The sequence below is a fragment of the Mesoplodon bidens genome (genome assembly GCF_964165515.1).
Source record: "Mesoplodon bidens genome assembly, chromosome: 9".
NCBI classification, from domain to species: domain Eukaryota; kingdom Metazoa; phylum Chordata; class Mammalia; order Artiodactyla; family Ziphiidae; genus Mesoplodon; species Mesoplodon bidens.
In genome coordinates this window covers 22643324-22658732 of record NC_138166.1, presented here as the reverse complement: position 1 = coordinate 22658732, position 15409 = coordinate 22643324, and the positions used below count along the sequence as shown (strand labels likewise).

At 49.4% G+C, this 15409-nt stretch overlaps 1 protein-coding gene across 7 annotated transcripts in view; it reads left to right on the top strand.

Annotated features, from left to right (window-relative positions):
* Positions 1-15409, top strand: part of TNS3 (tensin 3) — a 235607-nt gene that overhangs the window by 44071 nt on the left and 176127 nt on the right. For 5 of the 7 annotated variants that reach the window (XM_081244808.1, XM_081244807.1, XM_081244809.1 and 2 more), the window contains 2 exons: positions 2769-2880; positions 14981-15018. The gene's annotated coding sequence lies outside the window, so the exon portion shown is untranslated. Of the gene's footprint in view, positions 1-2641; positions 2881-3196; positions 3325-14980; positions 15019-15409 lie in introns of those variants that run through there. The other 2 variants (XM_081244813.1, XM_081244814.1) reach the window with 2 other exon arrangements.

Sequence of the window (15409 nt, the reverse complement as noted above, 5' to 3'; positions counted from 1 at the left end):
TCTGCTGTTATGCTAATGATTGCTTCCCTGAGTGTAATGTGTCTTCCGCCTCCACTGCCCCTGGCTGCTTTTAAGATTTTTTTAAAAATTGAAGTAGGGTTGATTTACAATACTGTGCTAGTTTCAGGTGTACAGCAGAGCGATTCATTTATATATATATATTTTTTTTCCAGATTATTTTCCATTATAGGTTATTACAAGATATTGAATATAGTTTCCTGTGCTATACAGTAAATCCTTGTTGCTTATCTATTTTATGTATAATAGTTTGTATCTGTTAATGCCTACTCCTAATTTATTCCTTTCCCGCATTCCCTTTTGGTAACCATAAGTTTGTTTTCTATGTCTGTGAGTCTGTTTCTGTTTTGTATATAGATTCATTTAAGATTGTCTCTTTATGACTGGGCTTGAGCAATTTGGTTATCGTGTGCCTCTGATGTAGTTTCTGTCACATTTCTTGTGCTCGAGATTTTTTGAGTTTCTTGGATCTATGTGTTTATAGTTTTCTTCATGTTTTGGAAAAGTTTCAGCCATTATTTCTTCAAATATCCCTCCACCCACCCATCTTCCTTCAGAGGCTTGAAGGCTGCTTAAAGTTGTCCCACTGTTCACTTATTGCCCTTTTGTTTGTCTATTTTTTTATTTACTTAGGTTGTCTTTTCTTTCCATACTTTATTTTGGTAAGTTTGTATGGTGTTGTCTTCAGATTCACTAATCTGTTCTACTGCAGTGTCTAATCTGCCAATAATCCCATCCAATGTATTTCTCATTTTAGATATTTACATTTTTTCTATAAATGTTTGATTTGGATCTTTCCCTACCTACCTTTTTGAACAAATGGAATATAGTTATAATACCTCTCTTAATATCTTCTCTGCTTATTCTTGTCAGTTCAGGGTCACTTTCAGTTGATTGATTATTCTCATTATGGGTTATGTTTTCCTGTTGCTTTGCATGCCTGATAATTTTTGATTGGATACCAGACATGGTGAATTTTACCTTATTGGGTGCTGGATATTTTTTTATTCCTACAGATATTCTTGAGCTTTGTTCTGGAATGCAGTTAAATTACTTGGAGAGAACAGGAGCAGTGCTCAGTCTACAGTTAATCTTTCCCCACTTTTGAGGCAAGATCCTTCTGTTTTCTGTGCAATATCTGCTGAATCTTGAGGTTTTCCAGTCTGGCTGTGGGAAGAAGGACTATTCCCAGCTCTGTGTGAGCACTGTTTCCTCAAATCCTCTCTGGTGATTCTTTCCCCAGCCTTGGGGGTGGCTTCCTCAAACACGTGTGTGTAAACGCACATGTGTGTGCACACGCACACGGACACACGCTCATCATTACTGTGCTGAATGCTTCAGAGGGCCCTTACGCAGATCTTAAGAGTTCTTTGTAGCTCTCTCTTCTCTGGTGCTCTGGCTAGTGAACTCTTGCTGGCTTATTCAGCCTGAACTCTTAACTCCTTTCTTCAATCCATGTAGTACACTGGTTCCCCCTTCCCTCTCTGCATCCTGGAAGCTTTCTCCATGTAGGAATTTGGGGCATTCGTAGAGCTCACCTCACTTTTTTCCTGCCTCTGAAGAACTAGATAGGTTAACTTACCTGTTCATGAACACCCTATAAAGAGAATCAGTCACTGTGTGCTCGTGTCTGTCTTCTTTCATTTAGCGTAATAATGCTTTTGATGTTCATCCATGATGTTACATGTATTAGTAGCTTGCTCTTGTGTATACCCAAATGATATTCCATTTTATGAATATACCATGGTTTGTTTATCGAGGCTCCTTGTGATGGGCATTTGGGTCACTTCCTGTTTGGGGCAGTTTTAAATAAGGTGGCTCTGATCGTTATTGCACGTGTCTTTCTGGACATATGTATTTTGGTGTCTGTAAGAGTGGAATTGCTGAGTCATAAGATTGGCGTAGATTTAAAAAATGTATAAGAAATTGTCAAGCCGTTTTCCAAAGTAGTTGTACCATATGTCTCCCATTCTCGGCAACGTTTCGTCTTCTCAATGAATTTTAGCTCTTCTGGTGTGAGTCACGGCCTCTGTGAGTCCATGTGGATACAGGTTACGTTAGAATACACTGTCTCATATCAGCAAATGGGAATATGATTGGTGTTTGGTTTCGAAGGCAAATTGAATTTTCATAAGATCCTCAGCTACAGCTATGAGCCTTGACACTACAAACACGGATTTGGTGCATAAGTGTTTCACCTTGTCCCGGTGCCGGTGTGTGTAATGGGTTCAATTCTGTACCAGGTTTAAGGAGGAACTGCTATCTTGTCACCCTGGTCTGGTGACAGCTTCTCCTCAGTACATCAGTTCAGAGAGGCTAAGTCGCCAGGAAGGCCAGTTGGTTAGTGACCTCTGCTATAATTGTGCTGTTTGCTGATCGTTTCTTCCAGAGGAAGAAGCGGTAAGATTCTGGGAACGCATGTGGATTCCTTTGTCACAGAAGCAGTGGCTGTAAGCCTGCAGTTTGTAAGCTAATACGCAATCACATAAGCCCTTCACCCAGGGGATTATGAACTGGTAGCGTGTGGGCCGCCACCAGGGCCCTGGCACCGGGCATGCTGACGGGGCATCCCAGGCCCCTGGGATCCCAGCCTTGGCAGGGTGCTGTCTTGTTCTTCTCTGTTTGCCTGGTCAAGTTCCTGTTTCAGCCCTTCACCAACTCGGCTGGATTTATTATCTCCTGAAAGGGAAAAGAAAGGGCAAACGGACTATGAATGGAAGAGCTGACACTTTCTCTCTCTACTTTTTCAGCCAGAAGAGTTAACTTCGAGTCTGCACAGTTTTAAGAACAAGGCCTTTAAAAAACCCAGAGTCTGTGGGGTTTGCAAACAGATTATCGAAGGTCAAGGGATTTCATGCCGAGGTGAGTCCGCGTTTATCGTTCCCATGCTGATTAAACCGAAGCAAGCAAGCAAACAGAAAACCAAAATGAAACCTTCTTTCAGGAGTTTCCAAAAGTTAAATCACGGAATTCCCCATCTCAGCCTGAGTTTCCCCCTACCCTCACTGGGCCGGGACTGACCGTATTTACACAGATACGTACTCATGAGAACTTTTTCCAGCAAGAGTAAAGCTAGTCATATGGGAGAGGGGGCAGCAATGAGTGGCTCATGACGTATCTTCCGTCTGTCCTGTAGTGTCGGTAGCTCGGGTTATTCTACTTTCTGATCTCTTAGCAGTTTACAGATGAAAACTTGCGGCTCTTTTGAGTGAGGGTCATCGCGTTACTGCCCTTTCAGCGTGTTGTCAGGCATTGCTCCTGTCGGTAAACAGCCACCAGCTTCACTATTTGGTGCTTAAACCCCAGGTAATCAATGCAACTTGCTATCTTTTGTGCTTTCACGTTAGTAAATCTGTCTAAGGGACATGTGAGGAGGACGTCTCTTGTTTCCCTTGAACTCTAGAATCGTGGTTCTGTGTCACAGAGCGGAGGCAGGTTGGGGGACCTGGCAGAAGGCTTTGGGCTGCTCTGGGGCTTCTTATCACCGGTGGGTTTGGGATTTCCTCCACAGAACATTTTCAGGGCTGCCTCTAGGCTCCCTTTCCCCGCTGTGGACACCCTGGCGCACGGTCCCTGATGGCTGCTTTGGGGTTGGGCAGCCTCGAGGAAAGATGCACAATGGTCACACTTCGTTGGGACCCAAGAGTGGGCAGGAGGCAGCTGTGGCCCCCTCCTCTGAAGGGCCCCTCCACGGGCAGTGCTGATGGTGCCCTGGTGCCATGAGCACATCACCAACTCCTACCTGTCCTTCCCCCGCTGCGGCCTCGTGGGGACGCCAGAAGTCCCCTCCCTCCCTGGCGCCCCAGGGGTCTCTATTTCAAAGTTGACACACCTGCTTCTCAGAGTGCGTGGCCCTCTCACCTTGTCCCTGGATGCAGCCTGTCTCACGGGGCCTGGTGGTTACTCTCTGTGTAGAAAGGGTGAGCCGGGCCCCGGGGGCTGAGGGGTCACCTGTGGAGGTGCACATGGGACATGGATCCAGCGCCAGGCCTCCTCAGCACGGGCCCTCTCCCCATATCAGCAGGCATGCATGGGTGTGTACGTACACGAACACACACGTGTGCATGTGCAAACAGACACGTGCTCACAGGTGCATATGCACACACATGGAGACGTAGAGGAGGGTGTGACAGAGACATGGCTGGGCTGGGAGCACAAGCTGGTGCTCTGAGTCTGTCAGGGGCAAAGTCTCCTGCTCTGAATCCATGACATGGGTTGTAACCATCCTCCTCTGGATGGCTGGTGCGAGGTCCGAATGAGACAGGTGTGAGGTGCTTAGCCCACGTTCTGGTACTTAACTTTGCAGTTGCTGTGATGATTCTTTTTCCTCAGTGACCCCAACTGGATGTGCCATGGGCGATTCCCACGTGGGTGACACCCGGGGTCCTTGGCTGGCTGCTGTCCACACGTGCAGGTCACGAGCACAAGCAAAGGTGGTTTAGCTCCATAGGCACAAGGGCCCTGTTTCCCACGTACGTTTAACACGGCCTGGTTGTGACAGATGGTCTCTATGGAGAGCCAGTTTCCTTCTCGTCTCTGCACAGCTGAGGCCTGAGCTGGCTGAGGAGCTGTCCCAAACGTCCTTTTAAAAATCTCAGTGCCTCTGCTCTAACCACCTACAAGGAACAGTTATTCTTTTCAAAGTAAATAGAAGCAGTGAGATGTGACCAGCTTGGAGACAGCGGTGCCCAGCAGCCAGGCTCTCCTCTCAGGCCAGGGCCTGGCTCCCTGCTTGCTTCTGAAGATGCTCACGGCCCCCAGCACCGTCCAGGGCTTGGCGTGAGAGTGCATGTCCGGGCTTGTGCCCCCCTCCCTGTCCTGCAGCTTCCCAGGCCCATAGGGGCCAGGAGGGGTCCCAGATTATCCTTTGGTTCTTAACGGTCTGTTTTATGGCATTTTTTAGTGTGTAGTGTGTGAGATGCCAGGGAGGACCAAGGGGGCTGTCGGAATGGTGTGGATGGCACGTGGTTGTGCGTGCACCTGCTTGTGCACCCTCTGGAATTCTGTTGGTAGAGGGCAGCCAGATCTGAGGATCCCACTGGGTGCTGAGCTGCCTGGGGCTGTCTTGGCCCCGAGGACCCTGTGTGTGCCCAACACGGAAGGGCGGGAGGGCGGCAGGGCGGTGACAGTCGGGCCTTGTGCAGTGCCGTCTTGTGACCTGTGTGGCCCACGCTTCTCTGCTCCAAGAATCGCTATGTGGTTACGTTTTATCTCACAGTCTAGCCCCATGGAGATCACTTTTTTGACCCACCTAGTTTTCTTTTCCTTGAAGAAAATCATTCACTGACAGCGGTCCCGTAAGTGCCCTCTCCCTCGGGGGGTTCATCTCCACGTCTCATTTCCCCTCAGGGACACTCTGCCAGTGTCTCCTGTGCAGGGAAGCCAGGGCAAACACAATGTGACCCCAAGGCACCCGCGCCCGTGTGTCGCCCCTGAGCTTGGCTGGGATGGTTTGCATAGTTTGGAGGCAGTGGAAACAGATCAGGGGTTGGGCGCGGGTCCCGGGGCAGCTCCTCTCTCCCGCTTCCCTTCCCAGTGCGTATGCCCCAGCAGATGTGCCACGCTCCCTGTGTGCACACCTGGCCTCTCCTTGTGTTATCTCAAGGCCACGTTCCTCTGTTCCGAGCCCCCCAGCCGAGGGGATGTGTACAGACTCTCCCTGAGGGGCCCTGGGTCCATCCCTCGTGGCCGGGTGGTGGCATTTGCTGCCCTGAAGCACGTGGCCGGGACCGCTGGCTCGTAGAGGCCACCTCTGGGGCATGTGTGGCTTGGGGAAGCCATGTCCTTGGCCCAAGGACTCAGCTGCCTGGATGTGGGCCCCGGAGAGCTGCGCTACTTGGAGAAGTAACCAGGAGCAGGTGTGCATGAGGGCCAAGGCCCAGGACTTGGTGGAGAGGCCCGCCGACATCAGGGATGCCTGTGTGCCCGGGGCCCCACGTGGGTTCCAGGGCAGGCAGTGGGCGGTGTGGAAGGAAGCCCAGTGGCGGGTGCCCGTGCAGGCATCAAGTCCTGATTTCTAGGTCCTGCATGGAGGCTGTTCCTAATGTGGTGAGTGCCACCCCTTGGGCACATGTGCATTGAGGGGCTGGGCACTCACCTGTATCACTGTTAGTGAGATGTCTGCCGATTTCTCTTCAGAAAAAGGTTTTCTAGAACTCCCTCATTTGGTGGAATTTAAACACCTATGAGAATACTCAATGGATTATCGTATTTATGTACCTAACTGTAATAACTGTGTGAATAAACAGTAGCTACTCTTTTTTGAGAAGGAAAGGACTCTATGTGCCAGGAGTCCTTTCGATGTTGCCTTCTTAAATTAAACTGCTGTGTGCGGGAGATGCAAGACTCCATCCCAGGGTGGTTGTGACGGTCTGCCTCTCACAGATGCCATCGTGTGTGAAGTGGGGCTGCTGCTGGATTGGGAGCCCGGCAGAGTCTCTGCGGGTGTAGACGGGGCCTGGCAGGGTCAGTGGTTGGCTCCTGCAGAAGTCGCTGTGGCCCTAGACAGGCCCCTTTCCTGGCCCTCAATTTGGTTTGGTGACCTTTACAATTTGCATGTTGAGTAGTTAATGTTTAGGATTTCTTCCTTTTGTCAGTAAGCTATACAGGTACCGTAAAACACTCGGATAGTATAGTAGTTTCCTCTCCCTATAGTTTAGATGTATGTCATATACATTTGCACGTTGAGGCCGTGTGTGTGTGCTGCCTGTAGACATCATGTGTCTTCTCTCAGTAACCACGCACAAGCTGTGTGAGGTCTCGGCGAAGAGACCCTTCCTTTGGTTCATTTCTGGAGAAGCAGCAGGGCATGGTGGAAGGGAGCATGGACCCTGGAGACAGGCTGCCAGGGTTCCTGCCCTGCCACCCTGTGCTTGAATTCTCTTTTATTTATTTTATTATTATTATTTTTTTTGCGGTAGGCGGGCCTCTCACTGCTGTGGCCTCTCCCATTGTGGAGCACAGACTCCGGATGAGCAGGCTCAGCGGCCATGGCTCACGGGCCCAGCCGCTCCGCGGCATGTGGGATCTTCCTGGACCGGGGTACGAACCCGTGTCCCCTGAATCGGCAGGTGGACTCTCAACCACTGCGCCACCAGGGAAGCCCTTGAATTCTCTTTTTGAGTCATTGTAACAGATTAAATGCACGAGGAACACAAAGAACATTGATTGGCTCAAGGAAGCGTCCAGTAGTGTTAGTGATGATGACTGTGATGACGTTATTCCTGTTGGTTATGGTGACATTGGTGATGGTGGAGAAGAGTCAGGTGTGTCTTCTGTGACTTGGGCTTAATATTTTTACTGTTTTTTTCTAGCTCCTTCTTGACCTTCAAGTCCCTTATTTTCACTTATTAACCTATTTTGCCACAAGTGTTTTATGTGGTGAACTTAGAAGAAAAAATTTAATTTTTAAGAAGCTGTCGTTTGCACATAGAGGCTCCCTTACCCCTACTTCTCAAACTGTAGCTGCAGGGAAAGCCGCAGATGGCCGGTTAAGTGTCTGGTGTGGTTTGCCTTCTGCTGCCCAGAACCCAGCTGAAGCGCTTCCTGCTCTGCCCTCCCCACCAGCCAGGGCTTTGAACAGGTGACCTCTTCTCACTGCTCCACCAAGATCCCTCGGGTGGCTCAAGTGGCCCAGTTTCCACTGACAGTCCTGCTCCAAACCCACACTCGAGGGCACTGGCGTGGTGGATCTTGGCGTTCTAGTCCTCAGTGGGTGAGTCTTTTCCTGGTTGTCGAGAATTGTGAGTTCTGCGAGATTTGACCCCACGGGGGAGATGGATCCAGAGAGGATGCAGTGTCAGATCAAGCCTGGATCTAATAATGGAATAGGAGAGAACAGACTGGAATGGAAAAAAATAAAGAAATGCTTCTCAACCGTAGGGAGGAGCCTGAAGGAAACGAAGGTTGAGAAAAGGAGCAAAAGAGAGGCCAGAGGGAAAATGGCATGGAGGGGGTTTTGTAAGGAATATTTGATAATGACTTTTTCCCTTCGGTTAACGGAACACATATTAAGCACCTGCTAGAATAAAAAGGTGAAAAAGCTGTGACCTGTGAGGGGGGAGCTCTGAGGCTGAGGGGGGAGTCCTGTCTGTCAGGCCATCACTGTCTACAATATCCTAAGGGATAAATAGACAGAGCTTAGGGCTGGATGGGGCAGGTCGGTAAGTGTAGATAGTCAGCACTTGCTTTGTGCCAGGTACTGAATTAGAACCACAGGACATGGTGGCAGTTATGACCAACAAGGCAAGGAAGAGGAGTGTGTGGCCAAGCAGTGAATGTGGCGTTGGGCCCTCTGCCCTCTGCTGTGGGCGTCCGGTCCCCCGTCACAGGTAGCTGGTGACTGTGGACGCGGATAAGCTGGTGAGCTTGAGGGCAGAGGCAGGAGAAGCAGAGGTGACGCCCAGGGCTCGTCTCTCTCTTGGTAAATATGTGTAGAGTATTGTATGACAAGCCTGTAAGCCGGTGACCTGGATTCCCAAGGCTCCTGGAGACATCGGGAGAATAGCAGTTCCAAGACAACGTGGAACAATTTGGGGCGTTTCAGAGCCAGACGCTCTGGGCAGCTGCTGCTATGGGAGCGGATTCCTACCCATGACTTTGGAAGCCCCTGTTTGACCAGGGAGCCGAGTGTGGAATGCAGACCCCAGACTTGTGGAGGTGAGGATTCGTGTGTCATTAATTGCAGGAAACTCATGAGAAATGCACTGGCAACATACCCCCTCCCAGGGTGGAGAAAGGCTCCTGATGGGAAATGCTGAGGGAGCGCTGGGGAGCCTACCCTGGACCTTGGCCTTGAGCTCAATCCACTCTTTCACTTGACTGCTTCTCTGCTTTTCATTTTTGCAAGTCAATGGATGAAAAATGGTGTCTCGCTTTATTACGTTTTTCATTCATCTGGTTATCACTGAGGCTAAGCATCTAAAGAAATACAGAAAAGATGTCTGTAATGTTTATTTAGTAAACTAGCCTTTCAAATCCTTGGCTCATTTAAAAACTTAGATTATTTTTCTTCTTGATTTCTAAGAATTCATTATATTATAATATTAATCTTTCTATCATTAAATTAGGTAGGACTTTTGCCGATTTTTGATGGATTTTGACCTACAGAAATGTCAGTTCCTTACCATTTCAACTTGCGTATTGCAAACATTGCAAGCAGTTGCTTGCCTAATTTTGTTTGTGGAGTGTTTGTCATGTGAAAGTTTTAAGTTTCCGCTTATTCAAATCCACCCATCATTTCATTTAATTTCTGTTTTTGTTCCTATTTAAGAATGCCTTCCCTTCTCTATGGTCATAACGATGCTCTACAGTGCTTTATTCTAATGTTCATTTCTGCTTTTCCAGTTCTCATCCAGTTTCACAATTTCCTGGTTGATTCATCTGGAATTCATGTTATTTCGGTTATTTTTCATGAGCGAGCTGGTTTTCCCAGCATGATTTATTGTGTAGCTCGTCCTTTTGTAACTGAGTATGACGATGTCTTTCCCCTATGCCGCGTTCTCACATGTGGACCAGCCCATTGCACATGTCTGTTTTTACAGAGTTTGTACTGTACACAGTTTTATATCTTTTCACCTTGCCTGTTATAAGCATTGTCACATATTAGCTTTTTAGAAGTTATGATTTTTCAATAGGACTCAATATTTTATTTGTGGATATAAATTTTCTTCTTTATTGCTTCCGTAACTTCTTTTTTCATGGCAGAAATGAGCCTTTGATATCCCTTTGTTCTACTCCTCATTACGTACAATGAGACGAGTGGCATTGTTTTACATATATATATATATATATATATATATGGCGCATGCTTTGTGTGACTTAAGAGGCTGGATCTTCCCAGCTGTTTCTGCATTCAGTGTTTTTCACCATGGTATCAGTTAAAGTTCTTCAGCAAAAAAGAACCAACAGAATGTATATGGAGAAAGAAATTTACTGTAAGGAATTGGTCCACCCAGTATGGAGGCTAAGCCCTACCTGTAGTCGGCAAGCTGTGACCCAGGAGAGCCAATGCATGTGTAGTTCCTTTCTGAGTCCTAGTCCCAAAACAGGAGAAGACTGATGTGCCAGCTTGAAGACAGTCAGGTAGGGAGAAAGAATTCTTTCTTACTCCACCTTTTATTCTGTTCCAGCCCTCAGTGGATTGGATGAAGCCCCCCTACATTGGGGAGGACAGTCAGCTTCACTCAGTCTACAGTTCCAACTATTTTTCTTATCCAGAAACACCCTCCCAGACACACCCAGAATACTGTTTAAGCAAGTATCTGGGCATCTTGTGGCTTAGTGAAGTTGACACATAAAATTATCCATCAAAAAACATGTTCTGGTTGAAGTCTTTGAAGAAAATCCAGCTCTATACAGATACGTATTTGGAAAAGGAAGCATATTCTTTTTTTGATAGTACACCAAAAATCAAATGATAGTTTCTTAACGTTTAGTTTCCAAAGAAGACATATAAGTGGCCAATAGGTAAATGCAGAGGTGCTCGACGCCACTAATCCTGAGGGAAATGCAAATCAAAACCATAATGAGATGACACCTCACACCTGTCAGAACGGCTGTCATCAAAAAGACAAGGAAAAACAGGCTTTGGCGAGGTTGGAGAGAAAAGGGAACCCTCGTACACTGGTGGTGGGAATATACATTGGTTCAGCCACTGTGGAGAACAGTATGGAGGTTCCTCAAAAAGTGAAAAACAGAATTACCATATGATCCAGCAATTCCACTCCTGGGTATATATCCAAAGGCAACAAAATCAGTATCTTGAAGAGAGGTCTACACTCCCATGTTGATGGCAGCATTATTTACAATAGCCAAGACATGGAAACAACCTATGTGTCCGTCAGTGCATGACTGGATAATGAAAATGTGGTGGGTGTGTGTATGTGTGTGTGTATAAGGAAATATTCAGGTATAAAGAAGGTAATCCTGACATTTGCCATCATGCATGGGCCTTGAGGGCATTCTGCTAAGTGAGATAAGTCAAACAGAGAAAGAGAAATACTGTATGGTATCATTTATATGTGGAATCTGAAAAAAAAGAAAACTCATAGAAACAGAGAGTAGGAGAGCGGTTGCCAGGGACTGGGGGCTGGAGAAACGGAGAGATGTTGGTCGAAGGGTACAAACTTTCAGTCATAAGACGAATTCGTTCTGGGGATGTAACGTACAGCGTGGTGTCCGTAGTTAACACGGCTGCTTTGTGTACTTGCAAGTTGCTGAGAGTGTAGATCTTAAGTGTTCTCACCACACACACAAGATGGTAACTATGTGAGGTGATGGATGTGTTAATTGACTTGATTGTGGTAAATGTTTCACAGTGTGTATGTATGTCAAATCATCATACTGTACACTTTAAATACATACAACTTTGTTTGTCAATTATACCTCAGTAAAGCTGAAAAAAACCCAACAAAGTACGAGCTGCCACTTGTAGGCCCCTGAGAAAAGGGGTAGATGAGAAGCTGACGGTCAAAGTAAACGTGTACATTTTGTATTTTCATGTACATTTTGTGTTTTCGTGTACATTTTGTGTTTTCATGTACATTTTGTGTTTTCATGTACATTTTGGCCTCTGCAGTTGGGGGGGTGCATTCTGTTGGGGAAGTTCTAGTACCTTCCGGGGCCTTCCTTCATCCTGGGGGCTGTGCTGCACAGAGGGGCAGTTAGGTGAAGAGGCTTCTGCCCTGTGTGGTCCTGCCGGGCACTGGCTTCCGAAAGCGGACCCGGAACAGAGAAGGGTCGTACGCCGTTGTCCAGGGAATGACACCCCAGGTCTCATCCATGAGCTCCAGGCTCCTATCAGGAATTAGGCAGAAGATCTGTAGTGCCTTTGTGGGGATGTGGTGACATTTGGTGGTGGCTGTGGGATGAGAGCTGTGATCAGACTGTCCATGGTGGGCACTCAGGCTGTTAGCCTCTGTCCCTCCTGTCATGTCGCTGTTCCAAGAAGCTGGTGGTACACAGCAGATGACACTTTCCCTGGATGAGCTTGGCCTGGTCAGGAGAGATGGACGCACAGAGACTACTTTGAAATGATGCACGACGGGCTGGGTGCTGGAGGGAGAAATGTGCCCGGGGCTCCCGCAATCCTGTCAGGCACTTAGCCTTGCCTGGCGGGGCAGGGTGGAGGGAGGGAGGGCTTCCTGGAGGAGGAGGCGGCACTCGCACTCAGTCTGAGGAGGGTGTGGACGAGGTGCTGGAGCCGGGGAGGCTGGGAGTGCTGGATGTCGCATCTGTGCTGAGGAGCTGCCCTTGCTACTGTGGGCCACAGGATTGGAAACCGGGTCTGGACGCTGTTCCCGTCAGTGTTTATATGTTGGAAAGGCAGTGTGCAGCGGGGTGAAAAGTGGGGGCAGAGACGGGCTGGAATGCCAGCCTGCATAGGCCCTGCTGGGTCCTGGCACTGGCCCAGTTTCTCCCTGCCGGTGGTCCCGAGGATTGAAGGCAAGGGACACGCGGGAAGCATCTCGCTTGGGGTCACCCACAGCTCCCACAGGCTGAGGGTGAACTGCCACTCCGAGGAAAACCTGAGGGACCATCCACGCTGCTGGCATTTGGGTGGAAAGTGCATAATGCCGTGGGGTCACCTGATTCCATCCCAGGAACAGTGGGTTCACCTCTCAGGACCCCCGCCTTAGCGCGCGGGTGGTTTATGCAATTCACTATGATCAGTTAACCTTTGTGAATGTGATGATTTGCCCTGTAACAGCCTGAGGCTCTCTCGTGGCCCAGTGGGCCGTCCACCATGAATGTGTCCCACTGCTGTCGCCGTGCTTTCCACCGACCACAGCCCTTTTTGGGTTGAATTGGTTTGTCGATCTGCTGCTGCATAAGCAGTTACCCTCAAAGTTAGTGACTTATCGTGACAGTAGGTTCTCTTCTCACTGCTTCTGTGGATCAGGAATTTGGGAGTCACGTGGGCCGGCAGTGCTGGCTCAGGGTCCCGGAAGAGGCTGCCTCATCTGAAAGCTCTCCCGAGGCTGGAGGACCCACTTCCCAGGTGGCTCCCTCGCACGCACGGCTGGCTGGCAGGGTGGAGCTGCCTGCTGGTGGGAGGTCTCCATTCCTTCAGGTGGCCCTCCTCTCCAGGGCTGCCTCAACGCCTCACAGCGTGGGCCAGGCTCCCCTCAGAGGCGGGATCCAGGAGACCAGGGCGGAGGTCACTCGCCACGCCCTGTGCCATCCTGCCTCGGCGCACGACCAGCTCTGTCACTGTGAGGGGACTGCGCGGGGTCACGGGTGCCAGGAGGGTCCCTGAGGCCATCTCCCGGCTGACTGCCATGGGAGGTCGTGCTCCTGTCCTGCCTGCTGAGTGGACTGGCCTGCCCCATCCAGCGTGTGTGGACAGAGCTTCCTCTGGGGCAGGGGGAAGTCTTCACCTGCATTTCTGCTAATTTTCACTTTCCCAAAGGCCAAAGGGCCCCTCAACTGCCTTGCTCTCTATCTCAGTCCTTCCGGCTGGCCTCTGGCCCCTGGCTGTCCTCTGTCTGAGATTTTAATCTGGTGTGAAAGCCTCTTTTATTCCCATGGCCAGCTTATCTCAATTAGAAAATCACTCATCGCCTTTGGGCGGGGGGAAGGGGGGACCCATTAGAAAATGTAGAATAAATATTTGTTTTTGTGAATAATTTCACAAACCTCAGATGCACAGAAAGAGTTCAAAAAATAGATCTTGCAAAGATGCTAACCCTGGCTCTTCCCTGCTGGAGTTGCAGGGACCACCCCCCAGCCGCGGGCTGTTTTACTTTGTTGTACCGTCATTCGGGCCCAGGTAGACTACGAGTTCAGGCTTTCTGTCCTCAGCTCATAGACGAGAGGGGGAAGATACGGGGGGGTGGGGGTTGGTGAAAAGTTTGGGCCTCAAAGCGCTAACCAGGATTTGGGGCCCGTCTCCTGACCTCCAAGGCCTTATTCTTCCAGGACCACACACTTCTATACGTTGACATTGTGCTTTGCAGTTTCAAAGCAACGTCCCAAGAACGATTCCATTTTGGCAACACGATAACCCTGGGAGAGGAAAGAGGCCCAGAGAGCTCACTGGTCCTGCCTAGAGCAGCCCAGCTGGACAGGGCCTGGAAGCCCTCAGGTCCCGTGCCTCTAAGCCCAGGTCCCTGTCCCCCATCTCACAGCTGCCCCACGGGTTCCCCAGATGGATGCCCGCTTGGAGCCCACATGGGAGCTTGCACTGGGCTTATCTGGTGCAGTTGCTTCATTCTGTGCCGCCTCGCTGTCCCGCTGCCTCTGCCTGGAAGCGTCGGCAGGCAGGCCCCCGTGCCCCGAGCCACCGTGGTGGTGTGGGTGAAGCCTTTCATGTCCTGTCAGCACAGCTGCAGCCTCTGGACGGCGGGCCTGTGAAATCCACATTGGTTCCGGCTCTGTCTGCATTGTTAAGGCCTCCGAACCAACACATGCCTCTCTCAGTCCACACAATGGCCTGGGTTGAAGGATCCCCCGCAGGAATTTAGACGTGGATTTGTTGTGACAGTCAGTTCTTAAGTTATCCGGAAGTGGAAGGAGTGTGGAACTCAAATGTCCAATTTCTGACTAATTTAAAGGCGCCAGTCCTGAGTCTTCTGGGGCACTTTCAAGTTTCTCTCCTTTCTTCAGGGAGAAGCTGTAATTTCCAGCCAAACACGGATGCTTTCTACTGCTCAGGTTCACCGCCTTTCTCCTGCAAGGCCCCGATTTGGCCACCTGAACCCCTGGAAAAGCCAGTGTGTTTGTAACTGCTCCCCAGCGTCCCCACCTGCGCCATCTGGGCCGTTGCTGACAGTGCAGAGGGTGGCTGGGTTCTTGGACGCCGTGTCCGTCCATCCCACACTCTGTTGAACTCGGCGTTGTGTCTAAGTGAAAAACCTCCCTCAGTCCGGACGTTCTCAAGGATTGAGAATCTGGAGATGTAGAAAGTATTGAGAGACTGCTCAACACACACACACACACATTCTTTCTCCTTCTCTTGCAGCCTGCAAGTATTCCTGCCACAAGAAATGTGAAGCCAAGGTAAGCGTTGCATTGCCCTCCCATGGGGCTTCTGGAGCCGAATTGGCCCGCGTTGAATGATGTGCATGGAAGGGGACTGCTTTGGACCGTGGCCACAGAAATGGAACGCTTAAGAAACGGCTGCTAGATGCTTTTCGATAGGGTGTATAGTTTTCATCTGAAGAATAAACTGAGGAGCTATGAAATCCATGTTTTTAATTATAGAAAAATAGCTCTTAAGAATTTGGTTTCAGATAAGAATTCGGTAATTTTGTCCTGGCCATCTCACAGCCCTTTCTCCACAACAAATGATCCGTTCTTTCTAGTCACATCGACGTGCTGCTTTTTTTAATGGCAGAGAGGGGGTGGGGATGGGGCAAGGGCACATGCCTGGCCTTGAGAATTTTTCTGG